General features: G+C 42.3%; 1 protein-coding gene and 1 long non-coding RNA gene across 5 annotated transcripts in view; one reads left to right on the forward strand and one right to left on the reverse strand.

Moving 5' to 3' along the window:
- grik1 (glutamate ionotropic receptor kainate type subunit 1) overlaps window positions 1-23,094 on the forward strand; it is a 291,625-nt gene that overhangs the window by 88,068 nt on the left and 180,463 nt on the right. The window lies entirely within an intron of this gene.
- Window positions 1,271-14,810, reverse strand: LOC116980730. Its single transcript, XR_004414051.1, has 3 exons — window positions 14,800-14,810; window positions 4,490-4,495; window positions 1,271-1,321 (listed from the first exon to the last, which is right to left on the reverse strand). It is a non-coding gene; the product is annotated as an uncharacterized LOC116980730 (long non-coding RNA).

A 23,094-nucleotide genomic window follows, 5' to 3' on the forward strand; every position in this document is an offset into this window, starting at 1 on the left:
TAACCCTCCCCTTTTTTCCCCCTTTCCTCCCTGTGTCCCACCTGGATGCACGCTAATTTCTCCTTTTCCTCGCCCCCATCCCCTTTCATCTATATTCCTTCCTCCTTCACATTTCATGCCTCTTCTCTGCTTATCTCTGCATTTCACACTTTTTGTCTTTTTACCTCTGTCCCCCCAATCTATCATTTGTCAGACTTAGTTTCACCCCCAGCTTTCTTCTAGCTTGCACCCCACCTCTCCTAGCTTTCTACCTCCGGTCCAATCAGTCTTAAGAATGGTCTCAACCCAAAATGTCGCTTATCCGTGTTCTCCAGAGATGCTGCCTGGCCTACTATGTTAGTCCAGCACTTTGTTTTTGTTGGTACCCCAGCAACTGCAGTTCCTTGTTTCTACTTTAATTCAATGGTAATGGTTTAGATTTATTATTGTCACTTGTACTGAGGTATTTGGAAACGTTTTATTTTACATGCTATTCTGCCAGATTATTTAATACTATACCTAAATACAATCTAGTCAGGCTCTAGTACAATCAATAGTGCAAAGCAGAGAAAAGAGATTTATAAGAGTAGTGTGATTGCATCGAGTGATAGTAGATACATCTCTGGGAAGAGCATGCAAAGAGTTGTCACTCTCCAGTGCCATCTTCCAAGGTGCCAGGCGGGCAGGATGGACAATTTCTGGAAATGCTTTGGCTAAGTTGGTAATAGTGAGTGATGACAGTCTCATTGCCCTGGACAACAGAAAAGGCATTGGGTTGTCAACTATATCTAAGCTGATAAGACAGGTGTGGTGCCTCACAGCTCCAGGGTGCTGGGTTCAATCCTGATATTGGCTCCTGCCTTATGACTGCATGGGTTTCCCCTCTGAGTGCTCCAGGTTTCCTCCCACATCCAAAGGTTAGCAGATGACTTTAAATTGCCCCCACTGTAGATGGGTTGCAAGTGGATCAGAAGGCAGTTGATGGATGTGTGGAGGAAGGAACTGCAGATGCTGGTTAAAACCAAAGATAGACATAAAATGCTGGAGTAACTCAGCGGGGGACAGGCAATATCTCTGGAGAGTAGGAATGGGTGACGTTTTGGGTCAAGACCCTTCTTTAGACGTTTAATATTTGTAGACTTAATCAACTCAAGCTTATGACGCACATTTACTAGGAAATCCTCGTGCACGGGAAATAATTGCAATTCCCGATCCCAATCATGACTGGGATTTAACAGATGACCCTCTCCTGACGGCGTATGGTCGACACATGCTGATCCATTCAGTGTAGCCCTGGACATCTAAGGACATCACAGACCTGTTATTGCTCAATCTCGTGTGGCTATACGCCACTGAAGGGTCTCGACCCGAAACGTCGCCCATTCCTTCTTCCCAGATGCTGCCTGTCCCGTTGAGTTACTCCAGCATTTTGTGTCTATCAGATGGACGTGTGAGATTGCGCTGGTTAATTGGATAATAATGAGATAAGTGGAATTGCTCTGAGAGTTGACATAGTTTCATGAATGGCCTCCTACACTGTGACAGATATGACACTTGGGGGAAATGACATATACAGCCATATTGGATACAATCTTGTAATTCATGATGGGGGCTTTTTCAGTGTTATGCCAGAGATGGGAATGTGATAGGTGAGATTGAGCTGGTATATTGCAGGGAAGATGGATGTAGATTTGAGTGGCAACAACACATTCAAGATTTCTGAAGAGGAAAGGGTAAAATAGTGTTGCCTGGTCATACCCCCAGGAGAATGGTATAAAGCAACATCAGCAGAGGGAATGTAATCTGCCACGAAACCAATTTGTACAACAAATCTGAAGATATGATAAATCTCATATTGATGAGATTTGTCACCATGCTTGAGGTGATAAAATTATGTGCATGGATGAAATATGAAAAATAATTGCATGAGGCTGAATGATGGAGTCTGTGGTTCACAGCTGGGGCTCAACCACTGGGTAACGGATGCTGGTACGCTTGTCACCCTATTCCAAATGTGTATTTAATTTTAGGTTCAAAAAAATTTAATTTTTCAAATGGATCTGAATGGTATTGAAATCTTCCTACCGTTAGGAACATTTAAATGTCACAACGCCTGGGCTGCTTTGATAAAAGCCAAGCCTCCTCTAAAAGGTTTCTAAAGTATTCCAGGTCCCAGGTCTCAGCAGTGTGCTGTCTGAGGTTTATTTGCAACTGATGCACCAGTACGTGTCCCATCCCCACAGGGGTAATGGGGAGAAGCAGGAGAATGGGGTTAGGAGGGAATGATTGATCAGCCATGATTGAATGGCAGAGTAGACTTGATGGGTCGAATGGCCTAATTCTACGCCTATTCCTAATGACCTTATGACCCACCAAACCAGTCAGACAAAGTTCGAACAAGTGGTTCAATGGGTCAGTTGGTTTGACCTATGACATCCAGCCCAGGTAAACAAGTAGGTCTGCTGGTTGCAGGCTGATTCCAGTTCAATCAGCTCATTGTCTTTTCTTCATTAAATAGTAAACGTTCTGAATTTTTTTTGAAGAAGAAGACATAAGATGCATTTAACTTTGTTTATATATTCATGGTTAAACCTTTAAATAAATTGTCGAAACCCAGTAGTTTTGGTCTGCTGCATAAACTGGTGCAGTGTCGCCCGACTAGACCCTTTCTGAAGTCAATGGTCAGTCCCTTGGCCTTGTTGAGTTAGAGGTTGTTGTTGCAACACCACTCAACCAAGTGTTCTACCTCACTCCAGAATGCTGACTCACGGTGATTCAACCAACCACAGTCATATAGTCAGTGAATTTATAGGTGGCATTGGAGCTTTGCTTACCTACACAGTCATGTGGGCAAAGAGAGTAGAGCAAGGGATGAAACATGAAGCCTTGAGGTGTGACACAAAAAGCTGGAGTAACTGGCAGCATCTCTGGAGAGAAGGAATGGGTGACGTTTTGGGTTGAGGCATACGTGTGTTGCTGGTCAATAAGGAGGAGATTTTGTTACCGAATTGCTGAAACATATTTTAGCAAATTGAGATTCTTTCCAGAATATTTCTCTTAAAATAAATTAAAAGCACTTTCTGTCCAAACATTGACACATGCCGCTTACACTTTCTGATACTGATGTGGCTTTTAGTTTCATTCAGTTTAGAGATGCAGCACGGAAACAGGCCCTTTGTCCCACCGAGTCCGCACCGACCAGCGATCCCCGCACACTAACACTATCCTACACACGCGAGGGCCAATTTTATATTTATACCAAGCTAATTAACCAAAAAAAACTGTACGTCTTTGGAATGTGGGAGGAAACCGAAGATCTCGGAGAAAACACCCCGCAAGTCACGGGGTGAACATACAAAGTCCGTACAGACAAGCACCCATAGTCGGGATCGAACCTGGGTCTCTGGCGCTGTAAGGCAGCAACTCTACCGCTGTGCCACTGTGCGCTATATTACTGGTAAGTAGCTATTGTGGAGCCCTATACTTTGCCCTTTGTGTTCAAGTGTGCAAGTATCTTGAAATGCAAGCACAAATGAATTACGATTCAACATAATTACTGCCTTTTCTCTATGAATCTGACACATTATCTTGTGGGAGGGTTTGACTTAATGTTGAATAGAATTGTAGGATTGCAAATTTTTAATTTATGCCGACCTGCATAAAAAATAAATAAGCAACATAACTGGCCTGGCGATCTGTTTGCGCACGCTTCTCAGAAGCTGGACCAAAGGCAAGGAGAGGGAAAAGGAACCACGTGTATAGGAGAGACAAGGAACTGCAGATGCTGGTTTACAAAAAAATAAACAAAGTGCTGGAGTAACTCAGTGAGTTGGCTGCATTCTGGAGAACATAGATAGGTGATGTTTTGTGTTGGGAACTGACCTGAACCGTCACTTATCTATGTTCTCCACAGATGCTGCCTGACCCGCTGAGTTGCTCTAACACCTTGTGTCTTCATGATTGTATTGTATTGTATTGTATTCAAATTTATTGTCATTGTCTCAGTTAGAGACAACGAAATGAATTTCCCTTACAGGCAGTATCATAAAAATAAAAATAAATAAATAATAATAAATAATAAACCATATTAAAAATGAAATAGAATTTAAAAAAAAGCACAAACACTGAAAGTCCACGACACAACATGACACAGTGGCACCAAGGTGAGGAAGGCACCATAGTCCAGCCAGCCTCCCCTCCGTTCTTCCCAGATGTTCACTCGTGGTCGAGGCCTTCCTAGCACCTGCAGTCGCCGCCCCGGGTGGCCCGATGTTCAGGCCCTCACGCCGGGCTGGTGGAACGCCGCCGCCGAACCCCGACGGTGAACATCCTCCTCCTCAGCGGCCCGGACCTCCTGATCAGCCGCCTCCCACAGCCCGAGTCCGCAGCGCCCGAGTCCGCGGCGCCCGAGTCGGGCGGAGTCGCAGGACCCCGCGCTGTCCATCAGCGCCGCCCGCATTGGGAGCCCGCAAACCGCAGCTCCATGATGTCGGTGCCGCAGGCCCAGCACTCCGGGCTCCAGACGGCGACCCCCGGTAAGGCATCGCCAGCCCCGCGATGTTTCAGCGCTGTCCCGCCGCTGCTGGAGCTCTGGTCGATCCCGGCAGGAAAGGCCGCGCCAATCCAGTAGGTAGGCCGCTGGGGGGGGGGGGGGGGGGGGGCGAGGACGCGACTCGAATAATAGTCGCGTCTTCACCAGGAAGCGGCTGAAGGACGGTATCCCCCGCACCGTACCCTCTTCCCCCACATTAAAACACAAAAAAAACACACTTTTACATAACTAAATAAACAAAAAAACAAAAAGATACCGGGCTGTAGGTGGAGGCTGCTGGCACCAGCGCCACCGGAAGTACAACAACAACAGTATAGGATCTTACTCTGATACAAGATGGACTTGCAAAATGGGTATAACCTGAAGACATCATACCATATCTATTTTTCATTTTATTTATTTCTTTTAAAAAAGACAATGCTGCAAATTAATTTATTCCATTGATCAGTTGATTGATCGATTCAGGCGTTCTTTCATGTGGTTCCGTAGTTTTCCCATTTAAAAACAATCCTTAGAATCCTGCTCAAAGTTACAAAAGGATGGCAGGTTTTTATTGCTATTTCGTTTAGATCTATGTGTCAACATATTGTATCAGATCTTAATCAATGATATACAAATGATCAAGAGAACCATTGTTCTATTTTTTTCACAGTGCACCAGATCTTCCCATGTTCAGGGTACACACATTGATTGGGATTCTATTTATATTTTCTTCAAAGTTCTCCTCTTCTTGAAAGCATGACCTGCTAAAGTTCCATTCCTTAAGCCTGGTTCTCTCTCTGTGATGTTCCATCATGTTATGTCCAATGGTTGGATGTTGAGGAATTGCTAAGCTGTGGGGATTAGCATTGCCTTCTGTTCCACAAACAGTGTGAAGGAACCTTGTTGATTTTATTTTTGTTTTTCTCCATAGAGCACATGGTTTATTTGGTAATTTGTAGGTCCAGCACATCATGGCATTTAAGTAGGCTGTCCACAGAGGTTGGAGTACTGATCTAAATTGCTTGGAAGCTCAAAACCTAACCAATTATTCAGCTGGGAAGCCTGCGTTTCATTTCATTTAATTTATTTATATGAAGGGACTAGTGTTGAAATGTGGTACTGCCCTCAGTGCAATGGTTTGCTTGTTGACATTGTTACTTTGGTGTCTTGGTTTTTATTATTTTAGCAATGTTTTTTCCTTGGAGGGAAAGAAATGTGAAAACCTGTATATATGATGCTGCATTTTGGGCTGTTCCACGCACTTCAGACCCAAACAATGACCTCTGGATGGACAATCATGTCAAGGCAATATTGCAGCACAGTTTTCAACACAGCAAGAGTCCGTGAACAACACTGAGCTCAATGGAGAGTTCATCCATTTTAATGATGTTGACCAAAGGCCAAAGGCAGATAAGAGTGCCTCCTCTGCTCCTTGAAAGGCTTGCATTTACATGTAGCCTTTGTGATGCGATTAAGAATAAGGAGTAAGCCATTTAGAACGGAGACGAGGAAACACTTTTTCTCACAGAGAGTGGTGAGTCTGTGGAATTCTCTGCCTCAGAGGGTGGTGGAGGCAGGTTCTCTGGATGCTTTCAAGAGAGAGCTAGATAGGGCTCTTAAAAATAGTCAGGGGATATGGGGAGAAGGCAGGAACGGGGTACTGATTGGGGATGATCAGCCATGATCACATTGAATGGTGGTGCTGGCTCGAAGGGCCAAATGGCCTAGTCCTGCACCTATTGTCTATTGTCTATAATTGAATAATCTGCATTAGTGTTGCAGTTTGAAGGCTGCATTATGCCTAAGATATTTTCCCGAGTGGTCTTTGAGATGGTGATGTAATCACACACCTGACAGGACAAGTGGGGCATAGGTTGAACATTTTGACTGAAAGATGGGATCAATGCCCCTTCGTACTGTACTGTGTCACCAGTTTAGATCATTGCGTTCAAGTCTCTGGGAAGCATAACCTTCTTGGTCAGAGCTGGATGCTATCAGCTGAGGTAAAGCTGCTCCAGCCAGCCATGAGACTTTTGCACTGGATAAACAAGTCTGCTTGAAAAGACAGAGTACTTTAATTTAACCAAATGTCTTTGCTAGAGTGTGAACCATGGAATTACATTGTTGTACTGGGCTTGACTTTATATTCAAAACAGAAATGTAAGGAAATATTGATTCTTTTAAACTCAGATATTAAGTCTAACATCAAGGCTATTAAACACTACAACCTCAAATAAGCTCTCAACTACTTTGACGATTATTGTTATTATTGCACAATTATTGTGTTTTTTTAATGTGTACATGTGTGGATATATATATATTTATATATATACACACGCACACACACACTGAATTTTTTTTCTCGTCTATTATATTGTTTCCAGTGTACTATGATCAAGAACTACTTCTTCCCATCAACCATAAGGATTTTGAAGCACCTTGCACTACCACAACCCTATTTCAGTGCCAAACCACATCAGACATTGTTATAATTGCTCCACGACTGTCCAAGTCAGCTTTACTAAGAATGACTGATAATTTATCATATATTTATGTTTTGCTATTGAATATAATGTGTTTGGAAAACTACAGCAAGTAAGAAATGTATTGTTCACTAGACCAAGTGGGACCCGTTGGGTCCTGTCACCCAATGCGGGGGGGCACACGGCGTCACAGGGGAGGGCTGGTCTCCGAGCGCAATATTCCACCACTCACCCATAGGTCCCAACACTCACCACTCAACACTCACACTCACAGAGAGTGAGGGGAAGTAGAGAGGGAGGGGAGGGTGTAGAGAGGGAGAGGGAGGAGGTAGAGAGGGAGGGGGAGGGGGCAGAGAGGGAGAGGGAGGGGAGTCGAGAGGGAGGGGGGGTGGTAGAGATGGAGAGGAGCAGAGAGAGAGGGGGTTAGAGACCCATCTCCTCCTCATTTCCCTCCTCCTCCTCCTCCTCCCATTCCCTGCCCCAGGACCTACCCAGGTCGTAGAGCAGCGCCCGGTCCTGAAACTCAGCCTGTTTCTTGTACTGGACCCGGCCCTGGCTGTAGACCCAGGCTCGTCCTTGGTTCCAGAGGCAGCCTGCAGCCGTCAGCTCGACTGCCGCCTGGGCTCCAGTGCAGGTTCTGATGTCAACGGACCCAGGCTTGTCCTTGGTTCCAGCGGTGGCATCTTTATCGGCCCCAGTCACGGCACCATCCCAAGCCCCAGGCTCGGCTCTCACTCCAGCTCGAGCACCAGGCTCTGCCCTCGCCGCCAGGTGTCAGGTGTCGGGCTCCGGCAGCAACCGCACGAGCGCTGGAGTGTCCCGTCCTGTCTTGCGAGTGCATTGTGACGTCACTCAGGGATTTTTTTCCGAAACGGGTGAGTTTTCGGTCTGTTTTTAAAACTTTAAAGGATTAAAAAGTTTGGAAATATAGGTGGGAACACGACGGGAAGATGTTTATCACCTCGAGTGGCAAAATGTGAGTAGAATGTGTGGAAATGGGAAGGCTGTGGCCTAGAGTTTGTAAGGGAATGAGAATCAAGCAGATTGTGCCCAGATGACTGTCACACACACACACACACACACACACACACACACACACACACACACACACGCATGCACGCACGCGCACACACACGCACGCACACACAAAAGATGAGCGTTTTAGTAATATAGATATCTGGCGCATATGACAAATATGCAATCTTGACTCTTGACAACTTGACATCATGTAGTTGATAATATTGATCGCTTGCCCAGTGCTATTTGCCCCTCACAAAAAAATCTATAATCAATGGAGAAGGATTCTCAGCTTCAGAGCAATGTTTTGCATGCTAATGTATGATTTCCTAGCTCTCGTGGTATAGCTGGTAAATATTCTTCCCACGTATCATGAACCAAGTGGAAGGTAGACACTAAGAAAGAGAAAATGGGGTCATAATAGACACTAGACAATTTAACAACTCCAATGAAAATGGTCCCAGAGCAAATGTTTCTAAATCACTCTCTGTTCTGAGCAAATTGTTTTCTCTGTGAACACATTCAGTTCAAATAAAAGGTGCAATCTCTGTCCTGGACTGCTGGTTAATGAATTGGGAAGTGCTCCTAGGAAATAGCCTTTGTATTCATGAATAGACGTGTTTGTTCAATGTGTTTTGGTGCTGATATTTTGCTTTTACTAAATCCTATTCATCCCCTTCCTTATATTTATCAAAAATGAAAAATAAACTAGCCATTTCTTGCAATAACAAGACAATATAATCAGGTTATGCTTCGATTTATCCTTTAACCTGCCCAAAGTATCGGTGAAGTTGTAAATTCTCAACACAGTGAGAAGAGGCAAACAGAAAAAAAAAGATTTCAATTACAAATCAATTTAGCTATATTTTTCATAATAGAAATTATGGAAGTTGGGCATTCAGCTGCTTCAGTTTCTCCTGTCACGGTTGATGGCTGATCTGTAGTTCAACTCAATTTACCTGCCTTGCTCCATATCCCTTGATACTATAATCTATTAATCTCATTCTTGAAAGCTCTAATTGATTTCGCATCCAAACTTATTTTATCTTTCTGTAAAGAAAATGATTTTACAACCACAAGATGGCTTGGCTCAATTTCACATATTGTTCTGAAATTGCCCAGCACATTAACTTTTTAATCGGTATTTTCCCAATCAAAGCCTTCCACAGTTCTCAATTTAGCTGGTAAATATTATTTTATGTATTTAAAGATCATAATTATTTTAACATGCATTATGTTATCAAATTCATGGGAATGCAATTCATATCTATATGGCATATCATTCGAGAACCATGAGGAAGGTCTAAGTGGGGGAAGCAAAATGATCGACAGAATCTCTGCGGGACCAGAATAATCTTGCACCTCTCCACAAATAACATAACTCACACAACCCTTAATGGCTATTTTAAGCGTGAATTCCAATAGTTTATTTTAAGAGTCTTTTTAGGAATAGGAATACTTTATTGTCACATGTGACTAGGCACAGTGAGATTCTTTGCTTGTAAACCCAATGTATACAAATAGCAGCCACCTACGGCGCTGAAGCAGCTCAAGAAATAATTCAATAATATGAACCTTGATCAGCTTGTTTATGCCTGATTTTTGCAGTAGAGTCAGATCGTCTGTTTCAGGTGTATGGGTACTTTCCCATCCTACAGATCTTACACATGCCTACACAATACAAAGCGCTGGAGTAACTCAACTATCCATGTCTCCAGAGATGCTGCCTGATGCTCTGAGTTACTCCAGCACTCTGGAAGCTTTTGTGTATTATCCATCATATGCAGTTCTTTTTTCAACTACATACACTGAAAATACATCACTCGGTTAACGTGGACCAATCAGCAATACCATGTGACCATACACCCTGCCCCCATAGTCTGTTATAACGTGTGTTTACTGTACATTATTGCAATCAAGCTGTCCACAACGTACAGATACAGGATGAAGGGTACAATGTTTAGTGCAAGATAAAGTCCAGTAAAGTCCGATTAAAGATAGATTGAAGGTATCCAATGATGTAGATGGGAGGCCAGGAATGCTCTCTAGTTGGTGAGAGGATTGTTCAGTTGCCTGATAACAGCTGGGAAGAAACTGGTTCTGAATCCAGAGATATGTGTTTCAAACTTCCGTACCTCTTGCCTGATGGAAGAGGCGAGACTGGCCCTTGATTATCCTGGGTAATGATATGCACCAGATTTTAGCTTGCATAGGTTTTGAAGATAGTATCAGTGATTATTCCTTATTGATCCATTTAAATAAATCACTTGAATCTGAATATAGATTCAGTGATCTGTGTCAAGAACCATCCCAAGCAAAGGCATAACATCTGTTCAGTATGCATGCTGTTCCCTCTGAGTCTACTGAGAGAAAAGTTGACTGATACCTGAACCTGGTGAAAGATCCCCTTTGGTCTGCCCAGATCCTACTAGTTTTGCAATGCAAGAGGTGTCAGCAGCCAAATGCAGCAGACTAATGCATTCCAAGCTGCAGGGCTACATGCAAAGGGGCACGATGAATCTTGGTGCAGCTACTGCAGAGTCCCTGGTGGAGAAAACCCATTGGTGCTTTCAGCACACTTTCATCTGAACGGCTGGGCCCTGTGCAATAACATAAGTTCATCGCTCGAGGACTGTTCGAGACTGAAACATTGTTGTCACATTAGAATAATGCAAATATTATAAACAATTGCAATGGTCTTCTAGGGAGAATGAAGAAAGGTGATATAATCATATTGCATGACTAAATTCTATGACTAAAGTAAATTTTTGAAAAATAAATCACTTGATTTTGGGGATTTTGGGGATTTATCTTAAGCCTCTTTGTTTGTGGAGATGCTACATCGCGTGAGTTCACAGTGCACTGGGAAAACACAGGGATTAGTGGGAGAGGAAAGGATTCCATGCCTGTTGAAATTGCTTATAAACAAGCCCTAATAACTCTTGACAAAAAGCCCAGAATGTACCATCACTGTAGCATCCTGAAGAAATTTGATCTGCTGAGCTGGGAAAACGTAATAAAATATTCGGACTCGATTTTGGTTTACAAAATCTTCCGTGGACTAGCCCCACCTCCGTTAAAGGACTTCATAAAGAAAAACACAAATAGGTCGACAAGAGCAGCCTCCAGGGGTGATTGTATAGTCCCGTTTAGGAAAAGTGTCTTTGGGCAGTCAGTATTTTCATATCGAGCGTCGCAGACCTGGAACGCGATACCATGCGTCATACGGGATCTGCCAACCCTTACCTCATTTACCAAACATCTAAAAATATGGTTACTGCAAAATCAAAATTGCAATCATAATCTACATTAAAAATAACCTATGGTACTCTTTAATTGCTATTTTTTTACTTTATTGTTTGTTTTGTTTTTATTTTTGTCTTTTGTTTTTACCTTGTTTGGAATGTGTTTACCTTGTGTTGGGACAAAAGATGGAAATTAGCTACTGGCTACAATCTTGCATATTACATGCAAATGTTTATTAATATGCACTGTCCCTAATAAAAATCAATTCAATTCAAAAATGGCAACACATTAAAAACATGCTGCATTGGCACAATAGTAAGATGCGGGTCAGGAACTAATGCAGGAAAGTGTGTTTCTACGTGGTGTTGATGGAATGAGGGATTAAGCATTATTTACTTGATCACAGTACAAATGATCTTGGAATTTTCTGGCGAATTTCAAGGAGTTGATTGTTGACTTCAGGGCGGGAAAGCCCTGAACCCATGAACCTGTCTCCATCGACGGAGGCGGTGCAGAAAGTTAACGCCATCAGGTTCCTGGGCGTGCACATCTCTGAAGGTCGGTCCTTTGCCCAGTTCACTGTTACAAACACAAATAAATCAAAGCCTCTACTTTTTTAGAACATTGAGGAGATCTGGTATGTTGCTGAATACTGTATCGAACTTCTACAAGTATACGGTAGCGCACACACAGGCTGGTCACATAATGGCCTAATTCAGTAAGTCGAGTGCCAAGAAATAAGGAAGGCTGCAGGAAGTGATAGACACTGCCCAGTCCATCGCAGATACTGACCTCCCCACCGTTGAAGAGATCGACAGGACGTGCTAAATCAAAAAGGCAGTTATAATGTCATCATAAACGTACACCGTCCTCCCCATGCTTCCACCATCAGGAAGAAGGCACGGCCTGCAAACTGTTCAAGAACATGCTTCTTCTTTCCAGCAACCACCTGCTGTGCAAGACTGCACAACATTACCCACAATCCTACCTCAACCACTATGATAATAATAATAATAATAATGGATGGGATTTATATAGCGCCTTTCTAATACTCAAGGCGCTTTACATCGCATTATTCATTCACTCCTCAGTCACACTCGGTGGTGGTAAGCTACTTCTGTAGCCACAGCTGCCCTGGGGCAGACTGACGGAAGCGTGGCTGCCAATCTGCGACTACGGCCCCTCCGACCACCACCAATCACTCACACACATTCACACACATTCACACACAGGCAAAGGTGGGTGAAGTGTCTTGCCCAAGGACACAACGACAGTATGCAATCCAAGCGGGATTCGAACCGGCTACCTTCCGGTTGCCAGCCAAACACTTAGCCCATTGTGCCATCTGTCGTCCCGATCTACTATGGACTTTGTTTTGGTTGCATTACATACTTTGTTTCTGCACTATTATGGCCTGGTTACCTAGTATTACTGATTATGAATTGATTGTATCATTGATTGTTGCCTATTTATTTGTTGTGTTATTACATTAATGGCCTGCAGAGTTGGGCAAGTAACAGTTCCATCGTTCCATTGCCAGAACATCATGACTCTTGATTCTTATCTTGATTACAGATAGGATGATATTTATTGGTATGACAGAATCACATGCGTTAAACACCAGAGTGTTGATTCTGGATACAGCTGTTTCGTATAAGTGATGCAGTGACATGTTGACCCTGCTAGAACAGTTCATATAATTATATTTCCATGTGTCTCATTAATGGTATTATATTGTAAAGCGTAAAGTACTTGCTAATTTAAGTCAATAATCTTTTAAGGCTCAGCATTGTAAATTTTGTATATTAGTTGAAGTTTCTGAAGTAATTGAAAGTAGTAAAATGCTTCAATTTGCCACGGAAGTTTAAATTTGCAAAATAGGTTCATTTAATGAGGTTGTTAATGGATATTGCAGGCTTATGTTTCAAAGAATGTTCAGTAGCAGCTGGGGGCTCCATGGGAACCTTCACAGTTTCTTGGCAAGTGCACATAATATAATATTTTTCAATTGCTGTTCTGATGGTTTGTGAAATTTCTATTAAAAACCACCTGCCAATGACATGATAATTGCCAGTCTTGACACCGAATTTGGTGAGATTAAATGATGTAAACAAAGCCACGTGAGGTTCTTCCTCAGATCTTTAGGGAAGCATTTCAATGTCTGTGCCAGGTTGGAGCAAGTGATCTATGACTTACATGATGGTGTTGCTTCAACTTGTGAATTATGTGATACAGTGTGCTTTCGACACAACATTAAATTGTAAAAGACCATAAATCACACCAAAGGTGTCAATGTTTCATCCAGAAAAGGCTGCTGTTATAGTTGCTTATTGTTTGATGTTTCTGCTTGTTAGCAAAAAACCCTTTGAAAGACAACCATAGAACCAAATATCAAGGCAATGCTTCAATATTGTTATTTGCTCTTGTAACATATATTTTGGACCCTAAAGGGCCTGTCCCACTGCAGGGACCCAATCTGCGAGTTTAGAAGAATTTGCGCTCAACTCAAACTCGCAGCATGGTCGACATGTAGTCCTAGGAGGTCGATGTAACTCTCCTTCATGTTCGAGAGAAGTTCCCGCATATTCGAGGCCTCAGTTTGGTTGAGGAGTATTTTTTAGCATGCTGAAAAAGTGTCCACGAGTAAAAATTGGTCGGCATGGAAAAAAAAATCAATATTTTTTTTACTCGTTGGTTTAGTCGAAGTAGGTCGCAGTAGGTCAGCATGTTATTCGTAGGTAATCGAAGGTAATCGAAGGTAGTCGTAGATACTGTTAGTATAGTTGAAGGTAGTCGAAGGTAGTCGTCTTCACTCTCCACTATTCGGTGTCCAATTTTCCCGAAGCTAGTCGAAGCTAGTCTTCAACATAATCAAAGGAGATCGAAGGAGGTCTTCTAGATAGTCGAAGGAGGTCTTCTACATATACGTAGGAGGTTCTCTACATAGTCGAAGGAGGTCGTAGGAGGTGTTCGACTTCGGCGATACAACAAGACCATGACACTCTCCTAAACACTTCTAAACTAGCAAATTAGGTCCCCGCAGTGCGGCAGGCCCTTAAGGCAACTTGATTCGTCTTGCAAAGAATGAAATGGATTTCATTATTGGTTAACATATGGTGAACTCTAACTGCTGGTAAACCAGATTTATTGCAGATTCAGAAACTGACTAATTGAGGACTCTAAAAGTAAAATGAAATAAAAGCAGAAATACGATCACCAAAGCCTGCCCCACTATTCAAAAGACAGTGGCTGATCTGATCTTGGCATCAGTTCTACTTTCTTGCCTGTTCTCGATTGCAATAATAGATCAAAAATCTCTCTGCCTTAAACTTATAAACAAATATCTTCAGTGATTCATCCTCCACAGAGATAACCAAAAATGTGCATAGACGCATAAAGCTGGAATAACTCAGCAGGTCAGACAGCATCTCTGGAGAAAAGGGATAGGTGACATTTCGGTTCGAGAGTCCGAAGAAGGGTCTTGGCCGAAACGTCACCTATTCCTTTCATCCAGAGATGCTGTCTGACCTGTCGAGTTACTCCAACTTTTTGTGTCTATCTTCGGTTTAAACCAGCATCTGCAGTTCCTTCCTACACCAAAAATATGCAACTGCGTGAAGGAAAAATACATTTTCTTTCCTCTTGCAATGGGTGATGCCATACTCTGAAACTCTGCCCCTTGGTTTTTGATTGTCTCCTGTATTTCAGCTTCCACCTTGTCGAGCACCTTCAGAACCTTTGTAAATAATTCTATGAGATCACCTCTCATTCTGTTAAGCTCCCAATTTTTAGCAGAATCTGGCTCTATTGTTCCTCGTATGACAATAAATAAATTAATACCAATGCAAGTATATTAAATAAGCAGCCCAAAACTATATGTACTTCCTGAGCTGTCATATCATCAATGGTCTGTGTGGTTGTATCATTAAATTGTATCATACTATGCATGGTTGTCTTGTACATAGGGTACATACATTACAGGACAATATGTACGATAGTAGCATACAGTGTGGAAACAGGCCCTTCGGCCCACTCGCCCACATCGACCAACATCCCATCTACACTAGCCCATCTGCTTGTGTTAGACAATATACAATAGGTGCAGGAGTAGACCATTCAGCCCTTTGAGCCAGCACCACCATTCACTGTGATCATGGCTGATCATGCACAATCAGTACCCCGTTCCTGCCTTCTCCCCATATCCCTTGACTCCTCTATCTTTAAGAGCTCTATCTAACTCTCTTGTGAAAGCATCCAGTGAATCAGCCTCCACTGCCTTCTGAGGCAGAGAATTCCACAGATTCACAACTCTCTGGGTGAAAACGTTTTTCCTCATCTCCGTTCTAAATGGCCTATCCCTTATTCTTAAAATATGGCCCCTGGTTCAAGACTCCCCCAACATCGAGAACATGTTTCCTGCTTCGAGCATGCCCAATCCCTTAATAATCTTATATGTTTCAATAAGATATCCTCTCATCCTTCTAAATTCCAGTGTATACGAGCACAGTCGCTCCATTCTTTCAACATATGACAGTCCCGCCATCCCGGGAATTAACCTCGTGAACCTCCGCAGCACTCCCTCAATAGCAAGCATGTCCTTCCTCAAATGTGGGGACCAAAACTGCGCACAATATTCCAGGTGTGGTCTCACCAGGGCCCTGTGCAACTGCAGAAGGACCTCTTTGCTCCTATACTCAACTCCTTTTGCTATGAAGGCCAATATGTCATTAGCCTTCTTCACTGCCTGCTGAACCTGCATGACTGATGTACAAGGACCCCCCAGATCTCATTGTACTTCCCTTTTTCCTAACTTGACACCATTCGGATAATAATCTGCATTCCTGTTCTTGCCACCAAAGTGGATAACCTTACATCTATCAACATTAAACTGCATCTGCCATGCATCTGCCCACTCATCCAACCTGTCCAAGTCACCCTGCATTCTCATAGCATTCTCCTCATAGTTCACACTTCCACCCAGCTTTGTGTCATCTGCAAATTTGCTAATATTACTTTTAATCCCTTCATCTAAATCATTAATGTATATTGTAAATAGCTGTGGTCCCAGCATCGAGCCTTGCGGTACCCCACTAGTCACTGCCTGCCATTTTGAAAGGAGTCCATTAATCCCCACTCTTTGTTTCCTGTCTGCCAACCAATTTCCTATCCATGTCAGCACTCTACCCCAAATACCATGTGCTCTAATTTTGCCCACTAATCTCCTATGTGGGACCTTATCAAACACTTTCTGAAAGACCAGGTACACTACATCCACTAGCTCTCTCGTCCATTTTCCAAATTACACCCTCAAAAAATTCCAGATGATTAGTCAAGCATGATTTCCCCTTCGTAAATCCATGCTGACTCGGACCGATCCTGTTACTGCTATCCAACTGTGCCGCTTTTCATCTTTTATAATTGACCCCAGCATCTTCCCCACCACTGATGTCAGGCTAACGTCTATAATTCCCTGTTTTCTCCCTCTCTCCTTTCTTAAAAAGTGGGATAACATTAGCTGCCATCCAATCCACAGGAACTGATCCTGAATATATAGAGCATTTGGCACATATCCCTCTAAACCTGTCATATCCATGTGCCTGTCTAAATGTTTCTTAAATGTTGCAAGAGTACCTGCCTCAACTACCTCCTCCGGCAGCTCGGTCCATACACCCACCACCCTTTATGTAAAAAAAAGTTACTTCTCAGGTGCCTATTAAATCTTTTCCCCCCTCACCTTTAACCTATGTCCTCTGGTTCTCGATTCCCCACTCTGGGCAAGAGACTCTGTGTGTTTACCCAATCTGTTCTTCTCGTGATTTTGTACATCTCTATAAGGTCACCCCTCATCCTTCTTGGCTCCGAGCAATAAAGTCCTAACCTGTTCAATCTCTTCCTATAGCTCTGACCTGCGAGTCCTGGCAACATCCTTGTAAATCTTCTCTGTACCTTTTCCATCTTGACAACATCTTTCTTCTAATATGATGCCCAAAACTGAACACAATACTCTAAATGTGCCCCCAGCATTGTCTTATATAACTGCAACATTATCTCACAACTTCTATACTCAGATGAAGGCCAATATGCCAAAAGCATTTTTGACCATCCCATCTACCTGTGACGCCACTTTCAAGGAACTATGTACCTGCACTCCTAGATCCCTCTGCTCTGCAACACTCCTCAGAGCCCTACCATTCACCATGTAGGTCCTGCCAAATGTAACTCCTCACATTTCTCAGTATTAAATTCCATCACCCATTCCTCATCCGATGTGGCCAATCGATCATGATCCTGCTGCAATTTTTCCATAACCTTCACTATCTACAATACCACCCACTTTTGTGTCATCTGCAAACTTCCTAATCGTGCCATGTACATTCTCATCCAACTTTCCTACATCATTTATTTCATATTCTACTTTATTCCTCCTTTATGATGTAGAAGGACGATTGAGTTGATGCCTGCTCTTAGATTACTCCCATCTGTCCTATTCGCCCACATTCCCTGCAACTTATTCTCTCTTCCATGCCTTTCATGTCCCCCCCACCACTTCCCACCCCATCCCAAGGAGAAATTTAAAATAGCCAATATCTGACAACAGTTTGGGATGTAGGAGAAACTGGGATCACCCATGGGAATCAGAGGGTCAGGATCAAATGCAGGTTGATGGAGCAGTGATATCTGCTTTTTTTTTGCAATAAAGGTCAACATTCAATTTGCTTTCCTCATTTCTTGCTATGCCTATATGCTAACTTTGTATTTGAATGGGAAAACATTTGTTTAGTGTGTATTCATTGGAATATAAAGGTCTGTTGGGATCCCAGTTTAGTAACCCAACACGAGCTTTAGCGCTGCTGTTGATAGCCTAGCTCCTTTCTTGTATCACAGTGCTGGATTCACTTGATGGATTAAATTGATGCCCGTAATCAAACATTGCAGGTAGAATGGCGAATACTGAGGCAAATTCAAAGTAGATTGGGAAGAGGAATCTGAGCTGCAAATTTTCTTAAACAATTCTACTTAAACCATGAATACATTTTTATAGATGGATATATTATAGAAGATGAGCAGAAGTCACCAAAAATGTCAATGCATTCCCCTTATTGATGACTAGAAGGACCATCTTCAAGTATGACTATTCTCGTACAAATGTACATTCTCGTACATGGTGGAAGTCATCAGCAAAAGTGGGGGAGGTAGATCGCTACCTGAGGCTTAACATCTGAAATCTCTGTTCATTCTGAAAGGATTTGTCCTGTTTTTTTAAACATAGTTCTGTATTCTGTTTAGCAGCGACACAATGTTGCTTAATATAAACTGGAAATTGAATAAGTGGATTTAATAAAATCTCCATCAAAATGCATCATTTTTCTGCAATTTCCCCTCCTTGAGGCATAAAAATACTTTTTCACCATTCTTTCTGCATTAATTTGTTTTAAATAGGTAAAAAATAGAATCAATGCTCACTCTGGCAGGGTTAGTCACAGCAATCAATCTTCAAATTTTATTTAAACACTTGCTAGTTTTCTCGTCTTTCGCACAGAGTGAAGACATTTTTGATGTGTTGGTGAATACAAACATCCATGTGAATTTGGTCACAGTTTCAGATGAGGTAGAAACTAGATTGTTGGCAAACAGTTACTTATTTACTTTTTATTACAGACTCAAGGTCCAGATAAAATACATTACATAGAATAAATTGCATACAAAAGCACAATTAATTATTGTACATACAAAAGCATAACACATGGTTTAAGATCAAGAATTAAAAAATCAGTGTCCTACAACGAGACAACTATACCAATGTCTCCACAACTGGGATTGTTAGCGTGTAGTGCTAAACCTTATGTTTGATGAGACCTAGATGATTACATTTTCAGAGTCATTAATCTGGCAAATAAATTTATACATAAGATTTCTTAAGACAGTCTGTAAAGTATTGACTCCTGCAGCCACAAACATTTCACTTGCACTACACCATCTAGGTCTCTTAAGTAGTATTCTCATGGCATCATTATTTCTGGATAGATGCACTGTGGAATGTGTAAATCCAAAAGTGGAAAGTTTCCCTATTCGCTCAGGATATATGAACTAGACTTGTTACAGTTAGTTAAATCATGTTTGTTTCATTATGAACTTTTTAAGAACAATTTATTTTAATTACTGCCGGTGGGTGTATTGAACGAGTTGCCAGGGGAGGTAGTTGAGGCAAGGACTGTCCTAACACTTAATAAACAGCTAGACAGGTACATGTTCAAGAAGGAACTGCAGATGTTGGAGAATCGAAAGTAGACAAAATTGCTGGAGAAACTCAGCAGGTGCTGCAGCATCTATGGAGCGAAGGAAATAGGCAACGTTTCGGGCCGAAACCCTTCTTCAGACTGAAGAAGGGCTTCAGTCTGAAGAAGGGTTTCGGCCTGAAACGTTGTCTATTTCCTTCGCTCAACAGATGCTGCCGCACCCGCTGAATTTCTCCAGCAATTTTGTCTACCTTAGACAGGTACATGGATAGGACAGGTTTGGAGGGATATGGACCAAATGCGGGCAGGTGGGACTAGGAGAGCTGGAACATTTTGGCTAGTGTGGGTAAGTTGGGCCGAAGAGCCTGTTTCCACACTATATCACTCTATGACTCTATAACACCTCTCACATGAAAATTAACTGAGGGTACATTCAATATGCGTGTCAGATTTTCTTTATTTGAACATATAAAAGAGAAGGTGTGTTGCTAATTTTCTTTTCTGCTTCTTCTCATTCTGTCCAATTTTTCCCTTTTCAAATTTAATTTCCAATCAGGTAATGAAAAAAAAAATGCACTGTTTGTTGCCTTGTCCCTCAATCAGGCTGATGTTAGGAGAACTCCAGTTGCTTGTCAGATTCACTAAATACTTGGTTTCCCCTTCTGTGACATTATTAACTCTTATTTTTTTGCAACCTGCTCAGCATAATATAATTATAAATAAATAAATAGGCAGAGCAGCTCTACCTAATATCAGATACTATTTATTGCCCTCCAGAAGCAAAATATCCATCCATTGCTTCAGGCGAAGTTAAGGCAAGTGTACCTCCATGAATGCTACTTTGTCTCCCAGCAACAGCTCCGAGAAGGTATTCGCAGGTGATCAGCATGTCAACAGAAACGGATCACTATGGAACAGTTATGAAGAGAGAAAGAAACACCTTATTATCTGTTGCCAAGTGCTGTGGTGGGATTATGTGCTGTCAAACCTCTGGAGAATGCAATAATTAAATATCATGGACACTTGTAAATCCATCTGAAGGGGTAGACAGCGAATCAATGCAGGATTGCATCTGAAAGCAGCAACAGATTTCAGGAGATCCTTCTTCCCTGTGGCTGTCAATCTGTACAACGCTTCCCCCTTCTGTCGTGGGGTAGACTGACTCCCCTCCCCACCCCAATCTTTGCATATCCCTAATCCTTTCCACTCATCACTTTAATTTCACGTTTCATGTATTTTGTGTTTTATGTCTGTTGGCAGACCAATTTCCCACCTTGGATAAATAAAGTTCTATCGTATTGAATGATCAACCGTAGTCTGATCTTTCCTACCTGCTTGCTTTGGAACCTTTGCCTCGGATATATAAAGGGCAAACTCTCGAAAGAAAATGTCCCTATATTAGAACAGTGAGAACATTTCAAGTATAGTTATGGTTCCAGAGATCTTTTGGGGGCACGCTGAGGCTTTAAACTGTGCTATATACAGTAAATGCACGTTTTCTATATTGCAGTTGCAATCACTATTTTCTTCAAAACGAATGATTATAGCATTAGTTTGCTGATGTATTGGATTATACTGTTGGTTATTAATTATTCTACTTTTTAGAATTTACCAAACGCAAGGCCTTGGTTTAGTCATTTGTACAAGTTAGCATTTATTGGGTTGTTGAAAAACATTACAGCTATTTAATACAGCCCATATGTGTTCATCCTGATGTGTAAATTGTTCTGCTTTATTTATCACTAATGGTTTTATCTGATAGAAGGTTAAGGTGAGTATTGTTGAATTTAAGATTCCTAATGGTTCCATCAACATCAATACCATTATAATCTATGCCAAGTGTGATATAATTTAAATGAATCTGTTTTAATAGCTGCTATACCCTTCCCAGTTGTGATAAATAATTTTAAAATATAACTATTTGCCGTGTTTATGCTCTCCATGGAGTATATTACACAGAAGAATGATCCTGAATGAGTTTTTAATGATGCCAATAAATTAATTTAACTGTTTATAATAGAGAACAGTTTCTATTTGCACGGTCATATTGATTAATGTTTTATTGCTATCTCCTACTTTAAGGACGTTTGGTTGTTACAACTCAAAAATAAGTCGATTGCAGTCATGTTAGACAATAAAGTGCAAGATCCCTGAAACAGGATCATGGCCTGGCAGATTTTAAACGATGAGATGAGGGAAATTAATCTCCAGTCTTGGGTGATTGTGAGTGTAGCTTCAACCTTAATGCCACATTGCAATCATTCTGACCAGAGATGTGGGAGAAGCCAGTGAAGTTACCATGTTTGACTCTCACTTTTGCTGGAATCTTATTTCAAGTAATTAGTAATGAAGAACCAGAATTCCCAGGTGGCTGTTGTCGTTGGAGATGGGGGGAGGTAGGTAGGTGGTGTCCGTTATTGCTGATGAAACAAAGAACTGCAGATGTTGATTTATACACAAAAGGGACACAAAGTGCTGGAGTAACTCAGCAGGTCAAATAGCATCTTTGGAGAACATGGATAAGTGACGTTTTAGGTGAAGACCCTTCTTCAGATTCTCAGCGAGCTGGCAGCCGGAGGGGAGGTGAGGATCCGTGGGGTCATGGGTCATGGCCCACATGGCCAGAGTGCAGGTAAGGGTCAGCGGTGGTGGAAGTGGCTAAGGAAGCTGTGTGGGTCTGGCGGTGGTGGCAATAGGTCCGGACTGCATGTGGTGCGGGCCAGCAGTGAAGGTTGTTGGGACTGGTCTAGAAGCAGCCAGGTGGTGTTGGTCGGAAGCAGCAAGGTGGTCCTGGTCCTCAGAGAAGCAGTGAACATTGATGCTGGGGGTCTCGGCCTCGTGGTGGTCGGGTGTGTGGTGTGATGCGGCAGTGGGTCTCAACCTGAAATGTCACCTATCTATGCTCTCCAGAGATGTTGCCTGACTGGCTGAGTTACTCCACTCGTGTTCTTTATCATTGCACAAGTGTTGATCGAAGCAATGGCTTGTAAATTTCTATGTCCTCCACTGTGCAAATAGTAGCCTATGTTCTTAAAGAAACAGTGGTATATCATTATTGTGGGGATGCTCTGGCTGCTATATTCCTGGGATGTCAGGACTTTCATATGAAGAAAGACTGGATAGACTCGGCTTTTCTCGCTAGAATTTAGAAGATTGAGGGGGGATCTTATAGAAACTTACAACATTCTTAAGGGGTTGGACAGGCTAGATGCAGGAAGATTGTTCCCGATGTTGGGGAAGTCCAGAACAAGGGGTCACACTTTAAGGATAAGGGGGAAATCTTTTAGGACCGAGATGAGGAAAACATTTTTCACACAGAGAGTGGTGAATCTCTGGAATTCTCTGCCTCAGAAGGTAGTTGAGGCCAGTTCATTGGCTATATTTAAGAGGGAGTTAGATGTGGCCCTTGTGGCTAAAGGGATCAGGGGGTATGGAGAGAAGGCAGGTACAGGATACTGAGTTGGATGATCAGCCATGATCATATTGAATGGCGGTGCAGGCTCGAAGGGCCGAATGGCCTACTCCTGCATCTATTTTCTATGTGTCTATGTTTCTATGTATAGCCAAAATCCATTATAAAGAGATCTATTATATCGAG

Source organism: Amblyraja radiata, chromosome 14 (assembly GCF_010909765.2).
Source record: "Amblyraja radiata isolate CabotCenter1 chromosome 14, sAmbRad1.1.pri, whole genome shotgun sequence".
NCBI classification, from domain to species: domain Eukaryota; kingdom Metazoa; phylum Chordata; class Chondrichthyes; order Rajiformes; family Rajidae; genus Amblyraja; species Amblyraja radiata.